The sequence below is a fragment of the Anas platyrhynchos genome, chromosome 5, assembly GCF_047663525.1.
Source record: "Anas platyrhynchos isolate ZD024472 breed Pekin duck chromosome 5, IASCAAS_PekinDuck_T2T, whole genome shotgun sequence".
Taxonomy (NCBI): Eukaryota; Metazoa; Chordata; class Aves; order Anseriformes; family Anatidae; genus Anas; species Anas platyrhynchos.
In genome coordinates, this window is record NC_092591.1 from 61,486,335 (window position 1) to 61,503,189 (window position 16,855).

Consider the following 16,855-nt stretch of genomic DNA (forward strand, 5'->3'; position numbering starts at 1 on the left):
GTTGTGTGTCCTGTAGATGAATGATGATTATAGTAATTGCACTATGTGTTGCTTACACTATCCTTTGACACTGGCAAATAACTGGCATGTAACACAATACTATTTAATGTCTTCAGGGCTCACATTTTAAGAATAGGGGAGGAAGGAAATAAAATGTTCCTGATGCCCTGATGCTACGAACAAGATACAAGTAGGGGGAAAAAAAAAAAAAAAAAAAAAGGAAGCATTATTTATGGCTTGGTGACCTGACTAACAGCTCTACAGCTGGAAATTTAAAAAGAAGAAAAATATCATTGTAGTATTTTTACTTAGAATTCAGGATTTTATTTCAGGTGTTAACTATCAACATCTACAGATAATTCTGTCCTCATTTACATGAAACTTACCTTATGAGATAAAAATCTCATAAAACTTAGCCTCACAGTAAAGGGAAAAGGGAAGTATGAGATATGGTCATAAAAGTCCTTAAGAAAATGCAAGGACTAGAGGGTGTCTATGATCTTTGGTTTCAAATTCAACTCTCAGCAAGAATTCTATCTCAGAGGAAATAATAGATAAATGACAATGGTGTAGCAGTATAAAAAAGCATGATGTCATTACAAAGTTTTGAACCCAGATGATCCAGAAACTTTCTAGCTGTGGAAAATATAATAATAATTTAAATAATCACCATGTTGTATCTCAGAGTAATGACTTCTTCTTTAGAGATATACATTTTATATGTGAACTGAAAGACTGAAAATGATGTGAAAGGAATGACAAGAATCACCTCACAATATGGTTATGAAAACACGGCACAGAAAATTCATGGATACAGAAAATAGAGAATTTACAGTACCACAAGATAAGCTCACTTCCTAAACAACAACTGACTACTATTTATAAGAAATGGATAAGTAAGATTCTTGGGTGGAAATTCCTTATCATGCAAGTTCACAAAAAAGCTGTTAGTGGAAATATTTCCACCTTAGTGGAAATATTCCAAGCATGATTCTTTGCCATTCCTTATTTCTATCTGTCTACGAGGGAAGTGTGACCTGGACTTCACCACGCAAATGGCAGTATCCATGCAATGGATAATTTCAAACTTATAAAATTCTGAAAAAGATTTATATTCCATCTACAAGTAATTTGGGTTAGAAAGTTTTACCACTATGGCCTATAGGGTTCTGAGATGTCATTGACCTGAGAAAAATAATTGTTTCAGAATCCTTGAAGGAAAGACTAAACCTTGGTAGTTTAGAAGTAGGCAACGTTTGTGTTCCAAAAGGAAAATAGGTAAAGAGGGAAACAAGTCAGCTACAGCTGTTGTAAGTGGCCTGACAAAGCTGCTGCATAAACATGCAAGCAAATAGTCTGAAGACTGTTCATGATCATTCTGTAAGGTTAGTCGAGCTCATAACAGTTTCTTGTAGGAAACTGGTTAGCACCTCATGTATCAAAGACTTTTAGCAGCTCTAAAGTACTTGTTCTAAGTAGTAGATCACTCCTAGGTTTCAAAAGGTTGGGAATAAAATCCTACACTTCTACAGCACAAAGTGATAAAAACAAGGATATTTGAAGACACCTCTACCTATTTATGTTTCTGTGTAACTGATTTTATGAGATTATGATAGTAATAAAAATTACCAACCTGAAATTCCAGGCAAGGCTGTACTAGCAAAGCAAATCACAGGCTAAGATTTATTACTCCTGACTATTTTAACACAAATTAATTAAAATTATTTATAGAAGTTCAGTTTTGCTTCCAAGATACTTTTTATTTGTGATCACAATTATGGAGTCACACAGAAAAAAAATCTAACATCTGTTATATACTATCACACAAATACTAGATCTGCTAAAGTTCTGAATAAGCAAGATTTTTTTTTTCAAAGCACTGAGAATAGTTCTTAATATAAAATAGAGAACAATAATATTGTAATTACAACCTCTTCTGATCAGTTAACTGTTTCAGGCTTTCTTTTGTCAACTTTACAATCCATGGTAGGAGCTTTTTATACTATTTTGTCTTACCATCTCTCTTCCAGCTGTACCTAGCATTGTTTAGGCTCCTATCTTGAATATTCACTGCAGCTGTCAGAAGTATTTTTTTCCTTCCTTGTTCTTTCCAGGTGTTTTAAAACATTTTTTGAAAGATACTATTTTTATTTTCAGAACATCAAGAATTTGTAATTTTTTTTGTAATGTTCTATCTCTTCCTCATTTCCTCTGTTTATCCTAATCTTTCCATCTATTATTTCAATAGTAACTCTTGAGCACTCTTGCATATCTGACAGTGCTGAACATTAATAACAGAGTTTTACAAATGTTTTGTATTTCAGCTCAGAAGTACACAGGTCCTTGACATCTATCATATCAAAAGACCAACATTCATCAACAATAAAGGAAAATTTTTCACACAGTTCCACTCTTTTCTTTGCAGAGCAACTCAAAAGACAATGAAGGGAGGAGACAAAACACTCTAAACAAAAGGCAAGTGTGACTGATATGGTTACTTCAAAAATACAGCGATAAAACTTTAAAGCAATTCAGAAATATTCTCGAAGTGTACAGGTAGCTTTGAACCTTAGTGAAAACACTGATCCTGGAACAAAATTCTGTTCTCCCACAGTTTTACTAGAGTAATTTTATTTCAGATGTATTTTGCATATGACATGGAGTAGGTTTTATTCAGTTGAGAATTTTTTGAGTATCATTTAAAAGTAAAATACAAAAATTATTTTTTTTACTACTGTAAAAAATAAAAATGTAATAATACTATGACTAACACTATCAGCTTCTCTTCTCCCTAACCTTAACAAGTTTATACAATTTAACCAAGAATAATCAAACTACTATTTATGTTTATTATAGATCAGATTAATGGTGTTGATTCTACCATATTATTAAAGTATAAGGAATTTTAACCTCATCAGCAAACCCATGTGAGCCACAGTTTGTATTTTATATTCTAGTTCCAGAAAGCTTAGTATACAGAACATCACAAAAGCTGCAACTAACTAGAAGAGTGGGACATTCATTTTAGGAAAGAAAATGTCCATTAAGTTAGAGAGGGGAAACAAACCAAACAAACAAAAACATCAAATAAACCACCAGGCTTGAAAACATTTCTTCTAATGAGAAATATCTGCTACTAATAGGTCTGGAATAGAAACAAAAATGTTTCATCTTGTTTCCCATTATTATCTGGAAACAAACTAGGTTCAGAGCCTAGATAACATTGCCTATGATTTGAGTCAAAAAAAATAAATGAGTTTTATCTTGTTTATGTCTCCTGCTACCATGAGGCTCTTCTGTTCTTGACAGTGTCAGAAAAGGCAAATATGCAGGGCAAGATGTGTCTCAAATCCTACTAAAATTACTATTGGAAGAGTGGAAAACACAGAGAGGAAGATGGTTAAGAAATAAACAGCAAAAGTACTAAATTAAAGCTTAAGGGGATTTTATGTAAGATGTAATCAGCAATTAGTATTTGCAGCTGTACAAATGGTTTGGTACCAGTAGACAAGTGAAACATCTTGATTTTATGTTAATTTTTCTTTGCAAATCTCTGTGCTTTTTTCATAACATTGTGTCATTACTTTAGAAGGTTTTGATTAAACCTGTTTCAATGCATTTTCTCTGTATAAAATGATCTACAAATAATAATTGTTTTAAATTTGCAACGTATTTGCATGTGGTCAAATTCTGAAAATGCATTATTGTGTTCAACACAGCCTCAAGTTTGAACCCAGTGTGTTGAACACAAGTATTTATTGAAGATAAAGAACTTCTGTAATACAATGATTCAGCAACTTAAAATTGAAAAGGCAGATCAATAGTTTCTTAAAGTACTGTTGTTTTTTTCCTTGTAAACAAAAAAATCTGAATTGGGAACTGCTCCAGTAGTAGCTCTACACTTAGAAATACCAGAGACATTTTACATTAAAAATATACCAACTAAGTTTAGACATGCAAGCTTACCAGTAGGAAAAGGGGGTTTTATGTATTCAGTAGTGTGAAATTAGCACTTCAATTTTTTTCTAAGAATTATAAATATAATTGAAAAAGACCTTCCTAAAAACTGCTAGGAATATTGCCAGCTCAAAAGAGTAGCCACTGTTATTAATCTATCTCCTTTTTGAACAGAAAATGTTATTTAATTTTGTTAACTTGCCATTGTTCTTCTTATCAAGGTACAGTTATACTGATAGAAAGGGGAAACAGAAGATCTACATTATATATATGTATGTATGTATGTATTTACCCCCCACTCTTTTATGACATTTACAACAGATTCCTCAGGAGAATATAAAAGAAAATGAGGGAAATATGTAATAAATGAAACAGCATTTTTACTTTAAGTAGGAAGGCAGTCTGAATATGCTTCTGAATATTTGAAGAAGTCTATAGCATACCCCACTGATAAATACTCATTGCTTCAAGAAATCAAATGAATTCTCAAGTCCTCCTGTAAGTTTGCTTTAGTGACCTCTGGAATAAATGCCCTCTCAGAGTGCTTCATCTAACATACCAGTTTCCACTAGCTCCAAAGGAAGAAAAGAATACTTTCCTCAATACTTCCATCATACTATTTTCTAAGATAACAGTACAACTTTGAAATAGAGGGTGTGATGAATTCATTTATTTATTTGCAAAACCTTGAAGCGAGGTCTCAACTGGCAAAAATCATATACTATTTCTTTCCATTAATTCAAACTTGCAAGCAAATCGGTGAAGAAATGTAGAGAGAGAGAAAAAGGCATTAAAAACTTGAAGTAAAACACCCTCTTGTCTTACTTGTGCTGCAAGCTTTAATTCCTGTAGATAGTATTCCCAAAGCCTGCTGGCCAGGGCAACTGACATATGCAGTGTTCTGCAGATGTAGCTGCAGTAACACAGCTGGACATAATGCTCTATGCATCTGGCGCACAGATGTTTGATTGTGTCCTTGGTAGCTAGCCAGATTTTGAATGATCCATTTAGTTCTTGGAGTGAAATTGAAAGAGCAAGAGAACAGTCCACTGGTAGCAGTAATAATCCACATTTCTCTAACTACCTTAACCACTTTCTATATTAGGCTGAGCCACAGTCATTTTCTCTTACCTTTTCAAAATTCAGGATCCGGAAGAGACAACTGAGTTGGAATCAAACAGGCAAAAATCAAAGCTCTGCTGAAGTTCTCTGCTATCCCAGAACTCTTGTTTTCAGCCACTTTTCAATAAGAGCTTGATCCAAAACTCCTTGGGAACAATGAAAAAAAAAAAAATGAGCTTTAGAACCAACCTTGAAGAAAGTCTGAAATGATTACTCAAGCTGAGCAATCTTTGCAGTGCTACCACCACTAAATTCTGTCAGACACAATTCATCTTTCTTTAAAACGTATGCTCATCTCACCATGCAAATTACCAACATTTTACCAAATTCTTCAAAACGGATCATATTTTGATTTCATGCTGTTTTTACCTACATGATATCATTGGGTTTTGTAGTGAGCTAAACACAGCATTCCAGAAATGTGTAGCCACATTAGAACATAAGGAATACTTCTAATCTTTTTGATAAAAGCCATGGTTCTCAATCTTTGAACAGAATTCAAAATCATGTACAATTTTACACCAAGAAGGAGTAAACATACTTTAAAGAGATACACCTGTCTTTCTGGAAAATTTGTGTGTCTCTTAACATCCATTCTTTATGAACTCAGCAAGGCACCTTATCCATGTGACAATGTTACCACTCCAGTTGCAACTATAGTTCATTTATTAAATAATTAGAATGGTAATGGATATAATAATAATATAATGCTAAAAGATATGTATTTTAAAAGATAGGCACATTGAGAGGAAATTCAAAGTGTAAAATCAAAAAGATGCATTCTCCTGAGAATAAAAGTTATTGCTGCACTATCATTATCAAAAGCACTAAGACAATAAATATATATATATTTCTCATAAGCATGTTATTTTTTATTTACCATACTACAAATACTGGGAAAACAGACATTTCTGGACAACACTGATTTCAAAAATATAATTTTGGAAAATAATCGTATTAAATATTTTAAACTATATTTTATTAATACAGCTGGTCTTCTTCCTTACTCCGTAAGCAGTACCAGGATCACTAGTGATATAACAATTACCCTGTTGTTACAAGTTTTTTTCAAGCCTTTGTTTTCTCTTTATATCACATTTCATTGTGTCAAACAAGACAGAAATAAAAGAAACACCATCAAAAAACCTACTCAATAACTAAGTCCTAATGTGAGCTCCATACATTCATGGCTCACCTTGAACACTGCTTCCATTCCTGGCTATTCAGCTACATTGACCAAAAAGAAGAGAAATTTTGTACCTGAAGCAATACAGCTCACACATCTGACCTGTCTTTACTACTTTACTTCATGACCTGTGTGCTGACAGTTGAATGATTAAATTTCGAGTGATCTTGATTTAAAAGACTAGGTGTAGAACTTATCAATATGAGATATATCAGTTTTGATATTCATTCAGCCGTCAGACTTTACAAGCAGCTGAAGAGCATTGTGGTGGTGACTTAAATCCATAAAGTTATATATTTAACAGTCAGGAAAGCAATCCAGATGGGTGCACTGATAAACATACAAGGGGAGTGGGAGTTTGTGCAGAGGCAAATCTTTTCCTTTCCTTCTTGAGAACGTAGGACTGTAGTAATAAACTTATAATTTATTTGAATATATTAAAAACAAACACACAAAAAAAACCTTCAGGCTTTAGGTTAGGTTCTGAAGAAAACATTCCGCCTCTCACAATAAAACTGAACAGATAATTCCATTTGTGCTTCTTTGGTGGCTCTTGCTTAGGTTGCATCATCTAATTCAAACAAATATCTACAGTACAAACTATGAGATACAACATATAAACAAGTGACGACAAGAAAGCTGCAGTAGCACATCAGCAATTTAAATAACCCCCAAGTTTTACCTAACTAATTTGCAAAGATGAAAACTGAAATGTTTTATATACTTCCAGAGTGAGAACTGGCCCCACTGAAACATGCCATTATTTTAACCAGAAAAAGAATTTCACTGCACTAGCAATATAACCCAGTCCACTCGTGGTGCAGAATTCCAGACAATTTTTGCTTTCACCTGTTGCCTACTATTTTGTATTTTTAGTTTACACAAATATTTACATCACAGGTTGTCAACAAGAAAAATTAAAAGTTTCCATACCAGGACAGTATATGCAGGATTTGTTAGTTTGGAAAAAGAGATAGTTGATGATAGAGGTCTATAGAAAAAAGAATTACGTGGAGTACGAGGAGCAAACTATTATTTTCTATTTTATAAAATACGGGAATGAAGGAACGCCCCCAGGAAATAACGGGGATAGCAGATTTAAATTAAGTCAGAACACTTTTCCATGCAGTATATAATCATACTGTGAAACTCATTGCCATCTGAGGTTGTAGAGGTCAAAAGAAGAAACATTCAAAAATGGATTTAACAAGTTCATGGAGTATTAGTAGGTCAGGCAGTACTTCTGGCTCAGGTGTTCCTCGATCACTGATCCTTTTTTTTTGTAGGATTCCACTGTTGGCTGCTCTTGGAGACAGAAGAATGATTAGACAGCCATGAACATAATGCTTTATGGGATTTCTTAGATAATGGTAGAAAGTTATAGGTATATTTTTGATTATTGTTGTCATTTCCTCGGAAGACCAAGAAACCTTTCCCTTTTAGACATAACAAATGCCTAAGAAAAAGAGGATGCCCTGAGAGTATTTCACATTATATATATGTGTGTATATATATTTATATATGTATACGTATATACATATATGTATGTACGTATACATATATATACACACACACATACATTTATAGAACATGATATTGAAAAAATAGTAACAAAAACTTCCTGTAAGTTTTGTCCCACCCCCTCTGCACAAAATATGTCCAATTACTCTAAAATGAGCAACAGCACATTGTTGCAGTCTCCAGATCATTTGAGAGCTTTTCTTTTAAAGGTATGGGAAACCTACCAAAAAACAAAAACAAACAGATTTTCAATCAATACTCTTAACATTCTGGAAGTCTAGAGCATGGAAAGGAAACATCAACTGAATTGTGCTGGAAAATCAGATCTTTTGATTTTCACCATCCACAGTGAACAATACTGACACACAGTAAAAAAAAAAAAAAAAAAAAAAAAAAAAACAGGCCTTTTTTTTTTTAAAAAAAAAAAAAAAAAAAAAGTACAAACCTGTGAAACAAGACCTTCCTCATCTCCCTACCACAAATATGTTCACCAAAAAATAAAAAAGCAACAAAACCAAACAGAAAACTACCCAGCCCCCAAACTCTAATCAAAAAACAGTTTCATTGGAGGTTTTGCCTGAAAATTATAAAATACAATACACCTGATTACTTATTTCTTAGACTGACAAATCCTTAGAGGGGAATGTATTTTGAACTTCTGAAGGTGAAAAGCATTAACTTTTCAGGATTACCTTTGGAGCAGTTCACAAAATATAAGAATAGTGATAGCTAATAATAAATATATGTAAAATATTTTAAATTGCTTGAGAAATCTTGATTTGTATTATTATATAAAACATTTTTGTTAATACTAAACTCCAGCATCATTTAATCATTAGCACTGTATTTTTATGTTGAAGACAAGAAGATTCTATTATACATATTTTAATCTATTATTATAGCATTTAACTACACGATAACCTCTTATGTTTACTAATAGAGGCCATATTGCAGTCTCTGACTTCAGATAGGTCAGCAGATGCTTTTTCAATTTCAGAACACACACTCTTCAAAACATTTCTACATCAAGAATTTAATTCAGATGCTTCTTTACTCCCTGAAACTGTGCCCCATCATGAGCATATATATTCTGTCCTGTAATATTGAAGCATAAGTACTTCAGTCATTTGATACTTTCTTCTTCCATTGATAGCATATCAAATGATATCATGACAGATGTGCCTGAAGCACTAGAAATGTCTTTATTACATCTGCATGTAATCAGTATGGGGAGTAGAAAACATATTTCTCATTCAATACATCAAACATCCAGAAACTGAGGGACAGATGAAGAGCATGGATTTGGTGTGTCTTCTTGCTGTGCCTTTTTTAACCTGTTTGCATTTGAAATCTATGTTATTAGCTTACAGCTGTGTATTGAAGTTGTTCGGCTTTGTTGATTAACAGACTTGAAAACACTGTTGGATGCTCTTAAGATCTCTAGTGAACTTGAGCCTGTGTAAATATATCCTTCTATGTAGGAAGAATATTAGAACTTTTTAAAATAAGTATTTGCTTAATACAGTTATGCATTTGTTTTCTAATTCCCATAGAAGTCTCCAAAATATTTCTGCTTCCTTTGAATTAGCATTTTAGTGTTTTCCAAATTTTTCTTTGAGAGTAGAAACAGGATACTAACTCCTTTCTATTTCCACTCTTTCAGTGGAGTTACTCCAAGGAGCTGTAAGAAGAGTGCAATTGGTGCACAGTGGATTTGGCTCATTTTTTCAACATGTAATCACAATTTCAATACATTTTCATAATTTAAATCTTTAAAATCAGGTTCTTCACTGGCATCCCCTAAACACGCCAGTTGTCTCTAATTTCCTGGTTTTGTTATAACAGTTTTTGTCAGGTACCTTTGAGGCAAGTCTGAAACAGGTTTAACAGAAACGTATAACAATTAGTTAATTACATCTATTTACATTTGCTCTTTAAAAAATGCCTACCATGACAAAACACAACTTGATGACAATTTTTCAGTTAAATTCAGGTTAAATTTCAGTTCTTGCTTCTTATCTTCTTTTATTCTTTGTGGTTCTAGCTTTTTTGTTTTTTATTTTTATTATTTTTTTTTTTTTAAGAAAAAGTCCAAACCATTTTCAAGACAGATTAACAAGTCATCTAAATTCATCAGGCTAACTCAGAACTAGATCTAGAGTGCATAAATATTAAAAAGAAAAAAGTTAGATCCAAAACCAGATTTGGCTATCAAGTTGACACCCCAGTGCCTAAATCCTAGGCCATTTAGTTCCTGTCAACTGTTGCCAAGTGCCTGCGGAGTCAAAAGTCCCTATAATGCCACCACCGTGGCTCTAAATAAGGCCTGTTACTGAGCATATTTATTCTGCCTACACTGTGGCTGTAACGTCTAGGTCTTGTAAGAATTCACCAAGTGGATATTCATCTAGCTACTTGGTTTGTGGGCTTTACTATGTTGGCATTCTCAGAGACTGTCTGTGGTTTTGTAAAGTATATGTAGAGTATTAACTGTACCTGAACAAAGCAGTGTGGTGAATACTTCCTCAGAACATAGGAAACATAGGGTTTCTAAATCAATTACATTCCTATCTCAGAGAATGTAGCTTTATAGTACAAGTCACTGCAGACTGCTCAGACTATGAAGGTACAGTTTACATGATACTTAAATTTCTGATAATTTCTGATTTCCAGTTTTCAATATTAATAGGTGAAAGAAAGAACACTCCATAGTACACTGGTTGGGACAGTAATATTGTACAGGCAGAAGCAGCATGGGTTACATTTTCTGTAATATATCCAAGTATTTTATATTAAATATTCACCAAAGCAGCAGCTAGAGATTCACTCACCTGTCTACACACTAATATCCCACCCACTGGGTCATAAAGTTCCTTCTTGTTTACCTTTTCAGTCCAGTGAATATTTAATTATTTCATGGAAACAGAACATATTCCTCCTTTATAAGCAGATACTTAGGACACTCACATGGGAGTTGCAAAGTTAAACTCTGGCTGGAAGAGGGATATGCACCGCAGCATCACACACATCTCATGTCAGTGCTTCAGCCTGTCCAACCAAATGCTCCCCAAAATTAAAAATGAAATATTTAAGTCTATAAATACTGGGCTAGGGAAAAATGGAAATATTTTTCTAACGAAGAAACAATGCTTTCTCTCTAAAACCCTAGCCAACAAAAAAATGAGAAAGATTATGACATCTAAGAGATAGTTAAATACAAAATAGGCACCAGAGGATACATGAAAAATAAATAGAAGTAATACAGGGTCTTCTAAAATTCAACTACAGGTCCAACTGGAAAACACTCAGGTTCTAGAATACGGAACTAGCCACCCTGAGCTTGTGTGAGTGCATTTGACTGAAATCAGCCATGAGCTGCACTTTGTAACACTAAACTTGCTTATATTGCAGATTAAGGCTAAAGTTAAGAGTTTATGTACACCACAGCCCCAAAATGAACAAGACATTCACCTCTATGGACAACTACTCACAGTTTTCTTGATCAGAAGTTCCAACTATAAGAACTATTTTGGCATTACAGACTCTATCCCTAACCCTATCCTTCCCTAATGGTTGTGAACTGCATGATGTCTGCAACTTAATGAATGGATTTTCATATCCATTGATAACCACTCACACTTTATGACTCTGGATGCTGCTGAAGTTGTCAACAGTACATGCACAGAGTCTGCAGTCTTGCTGAGCTCTAACTACTTAACTAAACTTAACTAAAAATAAAAAATAAAAAATAAAAAATTTCATGCTCTGGCATTTGAAAAAATAAGTGAAAAGTTGTACCTGTTGATGAAGCTTGTTTAGTTTGCCTTCAAAAATTCAAATGTGCCCTTAACCCTCCCTAACTTTAATCCTCTCCACTACCTTCCTAACGGGAATGAAAGAAATCACTGCACTACAATTATGTTTCAGATATGCATATCTGACATCAAGACATCAATTTATTTAATAGAACTCTTCAAATTACTGCAGTAACTCATCTCTGTTCTTTCACTAACAAACGTAAGTTCTATTCTCAAAACTCAGCCTAAGCATCTGCAAAAAAATAACAATGAAGGTTGCAAAAAAATGTTAAAATAAGTTATTTGAATCTTGCTATCTATACACAGTCATACTGAGACACTGCTGAATAATGAGTCCATGTTCTGTAGCCCCAGGCTTTCTTAACCTGAGTCCTTACTGCCAGTTGCAGTCCTTAAATAATTACTAGGCACATCTCTATTCTTTATGAGAGGTTCAAAACCCCTCCTATAACTACCACTGTAACCTGCCAGATCCTCTAAAATACAAATCCCCAAACCCCGTCTTCAACCATGAAGGCATGAGAGAGGGCAATGATCAGGAGATGGTAAGTCCTAAAAGATCAGTGGTTCCACTAGAAAGTAGAACACTGACTTCTATTTTAAGGGCATGTTTACCCTGACCATTTCTCATGAAGATAGACTATTTTGCTCTGTTATCAGCTTGCTTCAAATATGCCTGACACTACATTTGATTAGATAGCCTGGAATTTTTAAGTCCTTTTGAAAAGAAGGATATGAATCTACCCAAAAGAAAACTCATCATCTCTTTTTATAAGTAGTTCTAAAGCTGTTTCAGTGAATTGGCATATCTGACTCAGTTCTTGTATTACATAACTGTGTCCAACACCCTCCCAGTGTGTAGTTACTATAGCTAAGTGTAAAGAGGATCAAATACAGTATAAAACAGACTAGCAGAATGAACTGTACGCTCCATACCAAAATTCAACGTATTATGATACTACCCAGGGGACCCAAATAGACAGTCTAGTGACCAAATCTTTCAGAAATAGACAAGAACCCACAATCCTCCCACTCGCATCACTAATTTTAAACAGACTAGCTAGACAAAGGGTGACAAAAGAAAGCAATACATGTAAGATTAACAGATAGAGTATGGAAACAGAAAGAGACTTATTCAAATGCATCTGTTAAGTTAGTAGCCAAACCTGAGAGTGGATCCATATTTCTTAAGTCTGTGTTTATAATAGAGATGAAATCTAGTTTGATCCAGAAGATGTAACCTAACAACTCTATTGTCCTGTTGCGTTCAGTCAGACTTCACCATCTGTAGTCTGAACAAGGCAGGAGCTAACAAGGGAACTTGGAGTTAAGAGCGCACAGTTCTCTTTCTTTTTTTTCCATAACTGGGAATCAAATTCTGATAACATTGAGAGTTAAGAAAATATTTCTCAGCTCATACTGCAGTTTACTTCACTATAATGGAAGGGAGGAGGTAATCTATAGCTCTGGTCTCAAAGGGGAAGTCATAGCTGTTAGCTGCAACTTCATAGCCAAAACTAAGCAAAACCACAGGACTGCATTCCTCCCTTATGCCTATGGGAGGCAATAGCTAACAACATCCCTTTCCCAGATGTGATGTGAATTTGCCACTTCAGCAATGAAGAAAAGGAGATATGTGCATTTGGCTTTGATTTCAGTGGAGAAGTGGCACCTAATGGCTCAGAAGCAATTAAGAGCATCTCTCAGACGTGACTCTTGGCTGCAGCTCAGCAGCTGTTCAAAGAGTAAAACTGAGCTGAATGAAGTGGACAAAGTTACCACTCACCCTGGGGCTTATGCAGGTAAAAGCTACAATCAGAGCTTTATTAATATGAATACGTGACAAGTTATAGAGTGCAAACCCAGGCTCTGTTGTGTTTAACAAACAGCATAAATAGACTTTAAATCTCAGGTTAGTACCTTAACCAGTTTCCTGCTGCCACATGAATACCTTGCAACACTGGTTACCAATCCCTAAAGAAATTCAGTGTGCCAACTTCATTATTTATCAATGAATCAAAGGCGTTCAGCACCTTACAGGACTTGTGATTGGTAAGAAAGCTTTAGACTCTTTTTGTTATCATGACAAATTAGACTCTACAAAATTACAAAGAAGAAAACAGACCATCAGTCATTCAGTAATTATATAGTAACTTCAAGGCCATTTAGTTACTGTGGGATAAGCGATAGAATGGTTAATAATTTAACCAATTACCATTCATTATAATAGCCAGGTTGGCTTTTGATGATCCACAAGGGTCTCACCTGCCTCTTCACATACACAACATTTAGTGTTTCCATAGTAATGTTGTTCACACCTCTCCAGTTCAACTTCTGTCAGTCTTCAAGTGTAAGCTCCTATTTCTGGAACTATCAAGAAAAAAACTTACAAAATAGGTACAAATTATATAATGGCCCGGCAAATGCCATTTTTATGGCACTTTTCAACTCTGATGCGTATTATTGCCTTATCCATGGTTCCAAAACTTGTTTTCAATGCACTAATTTGACTGAAACATTTACAATACAAATAAGGAGGCATAGCTTTGCTGGCCACAAGACAGAAATCTATTGTGCCTACATTGTGGTGCATTAGAATGACTGAACAAGAATGTTTGCAATGTTACATATCAGCTAACCTGAGCATAATGAGTGTGAGCTTTTTTTTTTTTTAAATAGCTACAGTCATTATAGTCACATCTGGTGGATAAACATCTGCTTTCCTATAGAAAACAGCAGTTGAATTGCATTCAGAATTCTTAGAGTGAATCTATTAATCCTGACATAATACAGAAGTTGTGTTTTGTTCTTAGGAACACAGAAAAAAAAAAAAAAAAGGAAAGAACGTCCGAAATAAAGTATTTGTACCCAAGTACACTGACTCTTTCTATTGACTTTGATGGGCTTAGTATTACACGCACCCAAGAAGAGACTTGTGAGAGATACGCTACAGGCTTGGGACAGAGTGGCTGGAAAGCTGTGCAGAGGAAAAGGATCTGGGGTGCTTGCCTGAACATGAGCTGTCAGCATACCCAGGTGGACAAGTAGCCCAACGTCATCCTGGCTTGAATCAGGAATAGTGTAGCCACCGTGGAAGTGATTGTCCCCCTGTACTCTGCTCTGGTAAAGTAAGGCTGGAAATGGAGTATAGTGTTCAGTTTTGGGCTCCTCACCATAAGAAAGGCATGTTCTGAAGCATGTCCAGAGAAGGGCTACAAAGCTGGTGAAGGGCCTGGAACACAAGTCCTATGAGGAGTGGCTGAGGAACTGGTGATGTTTAGTCTGGAGAACAGGAGGCTCAGGGGAGATGTTATTGCTTTCTATAACTTCCCGAAAGGAAGGTGTGGGGAGCTGGGGGTCAACCTCTTCTATCAGATAACTACTGATACGACTACAGGAAATGGCCTCAAGTTGTGTCAGAGGAGGTTTAGGTTGGAAATGAGGAGACATTTCTTCTCAGAAAGAGTAGGCAGGCATTGGAACGGGTTGCCCAGAGATGGGGTAGAGTCGCCATCCCGGGGGGTGTTCAAGGAAAGGTTGGATGTGCTGCTTAAGGACATGGTTTGGTGGGTGAGTAGTACGGTGATGGTTGGACCAGATGATCTTGGAGGTCTGTTCCAACCTTAATGAATCTATGACCATGCCAAGGCGAAGCCGGATGCTTGAGTTTCCTGCGAAGGAATACAGCTTCTACAAGCTAGTAAAAATACCTCAAGAACAATCAGAACATCTTACATCATTCTTCATATTTGTGTTACACACCACAGCTATTTTGTGATCTTTTGTCTTCAAGATGCCTCAAGAGGCACTGTGGACCTTTACTCACTGTATTCTTTTGTCTGTTCTGATCCAAATTCTTGTAAATTCAGTTCATGCAATCCCTCCAATTTGTATGTGTTGCACAGTATCTTACCTACAAAGTTTAGAACAGCAGCTTGTACTGGAAAACAGTTCTGATACTCAGTAAAGAGCTAAAGCTGGAAAGAAGGCAGTTTGAAAGGGGACTAGTGAATGTGAAGAGAAAGCTGGGAAACAAAACCTTTAACACAGAACAGCACAGGATTTCTCCCCACAAACTTATTTTGGCTTAAGAGATGCTAACAGGTGGCAGATATGTGACTGCGTGGTCATCAGTCAGACCAAAACTTTTCCTAGAGTTCTTTAAATGAAGTGTCTCTCAGAGGAACTACAGAAAGTAATTATGATAGGTACTTAAGCAAATGGACTGTTAATAACCAGATAGAGGTGATAAGCCTCCCAGGCCAGCTGGAGACCTGATAGCAAAATGGAAAAAGAGGAAGGAACAGAGTAGTAGAATAGCTTTTAGTATGAAAAAGAATTCTGTAAAATATTGGCTGATACAGTTTCTACCAAAAATACTGTCATCAACAAGCAATCTCATTGATGATTGTCGGTAGGCTATCTACAGTCTCCTATTTCTAACTTGCTGGCTGAAATAATACATAACTCATTTGTTTTGTTATCCTAGAATGAATGATTAAATTATTTTTAAAGTTGATGCATGGTCTAACTTTCTTTCAAAAATACCTTCTGTTCTCCACAGTATAGCTCTATTCTTTGAAGGACTGTAATTGCCATCAAAGGATATTTACCCAACACACCTTGTGGTGATTTCTCTAATGGAAAAAGGCTTGGAAATATTAAATGTGGAAACACTGGGAAACTTTTTCAGTGCAATCCTTAACAGCAGTGGAGAGGGAAATGTAATGAGATCATAAGATCCAGGCTCACATCATGAAATAGCAAAAATTGGAACTATACTACTACATTGTCTGGACAGTTCTAATGAATTACAAGAACATCCAAGGACTGAATAGGGAATATAAAAATAATTATAATATTTCTTCTTTGTACATGTTACTCTGGACAATGTGATGAAGATTTTGTGGTTCAGTTTCTATTATTATTCAGACTGAGAGAAGTGGGAAACAAAACCAAAAAACCTAACCCTCTCCAACCTCTGACTACAGGAACCTACAGAAGCACCTACTACTGTTCATTGGGCATCCCATAGACAAACTAGAGACCTCAAACACCTTTTTGCACAAAGAAGGCTCCTTCTGTGCTCATTCTGAAGTAGCTAGCTGCAGTCCATGTAAGCCTTCATAACATACTGGCTTCAGACAGTCAGTTCTGCTGTCAACCTGCCAAAACACATTTGAGTAATGCAAAATACTCTACTAACTACTCAACTAAACTACTCAACTACTCTACTAAACTCAAGAAGAGT

At 35.2% G+C, this 16,855-nt stretch overlaps 1 long non-coding RNA gene across 6 annotated transcripts in view; it reads right to left on the reverse strand.

The window, feature by feature from the left end:
• Positions 1-16,855, reverse strand: part of LOC106017560 (uncharacterized) — a 368,510-nt gene that overhangs the window by 187,631 nt on the left and 164,024 nt on the right. For all 6 annotated transcript variants that reach the window (XR_011809857.1, XR_011809859.1, XR_011809860.1 and 3 more), the window contains exon 4: positions 5,089-5,225. This is a non-coding gene — a long non-coding RNA (uncharacterized lncRNA). The remainder of the gene's footprint in view (positions 1-5,088; positions 5,226-16,855) is intronic.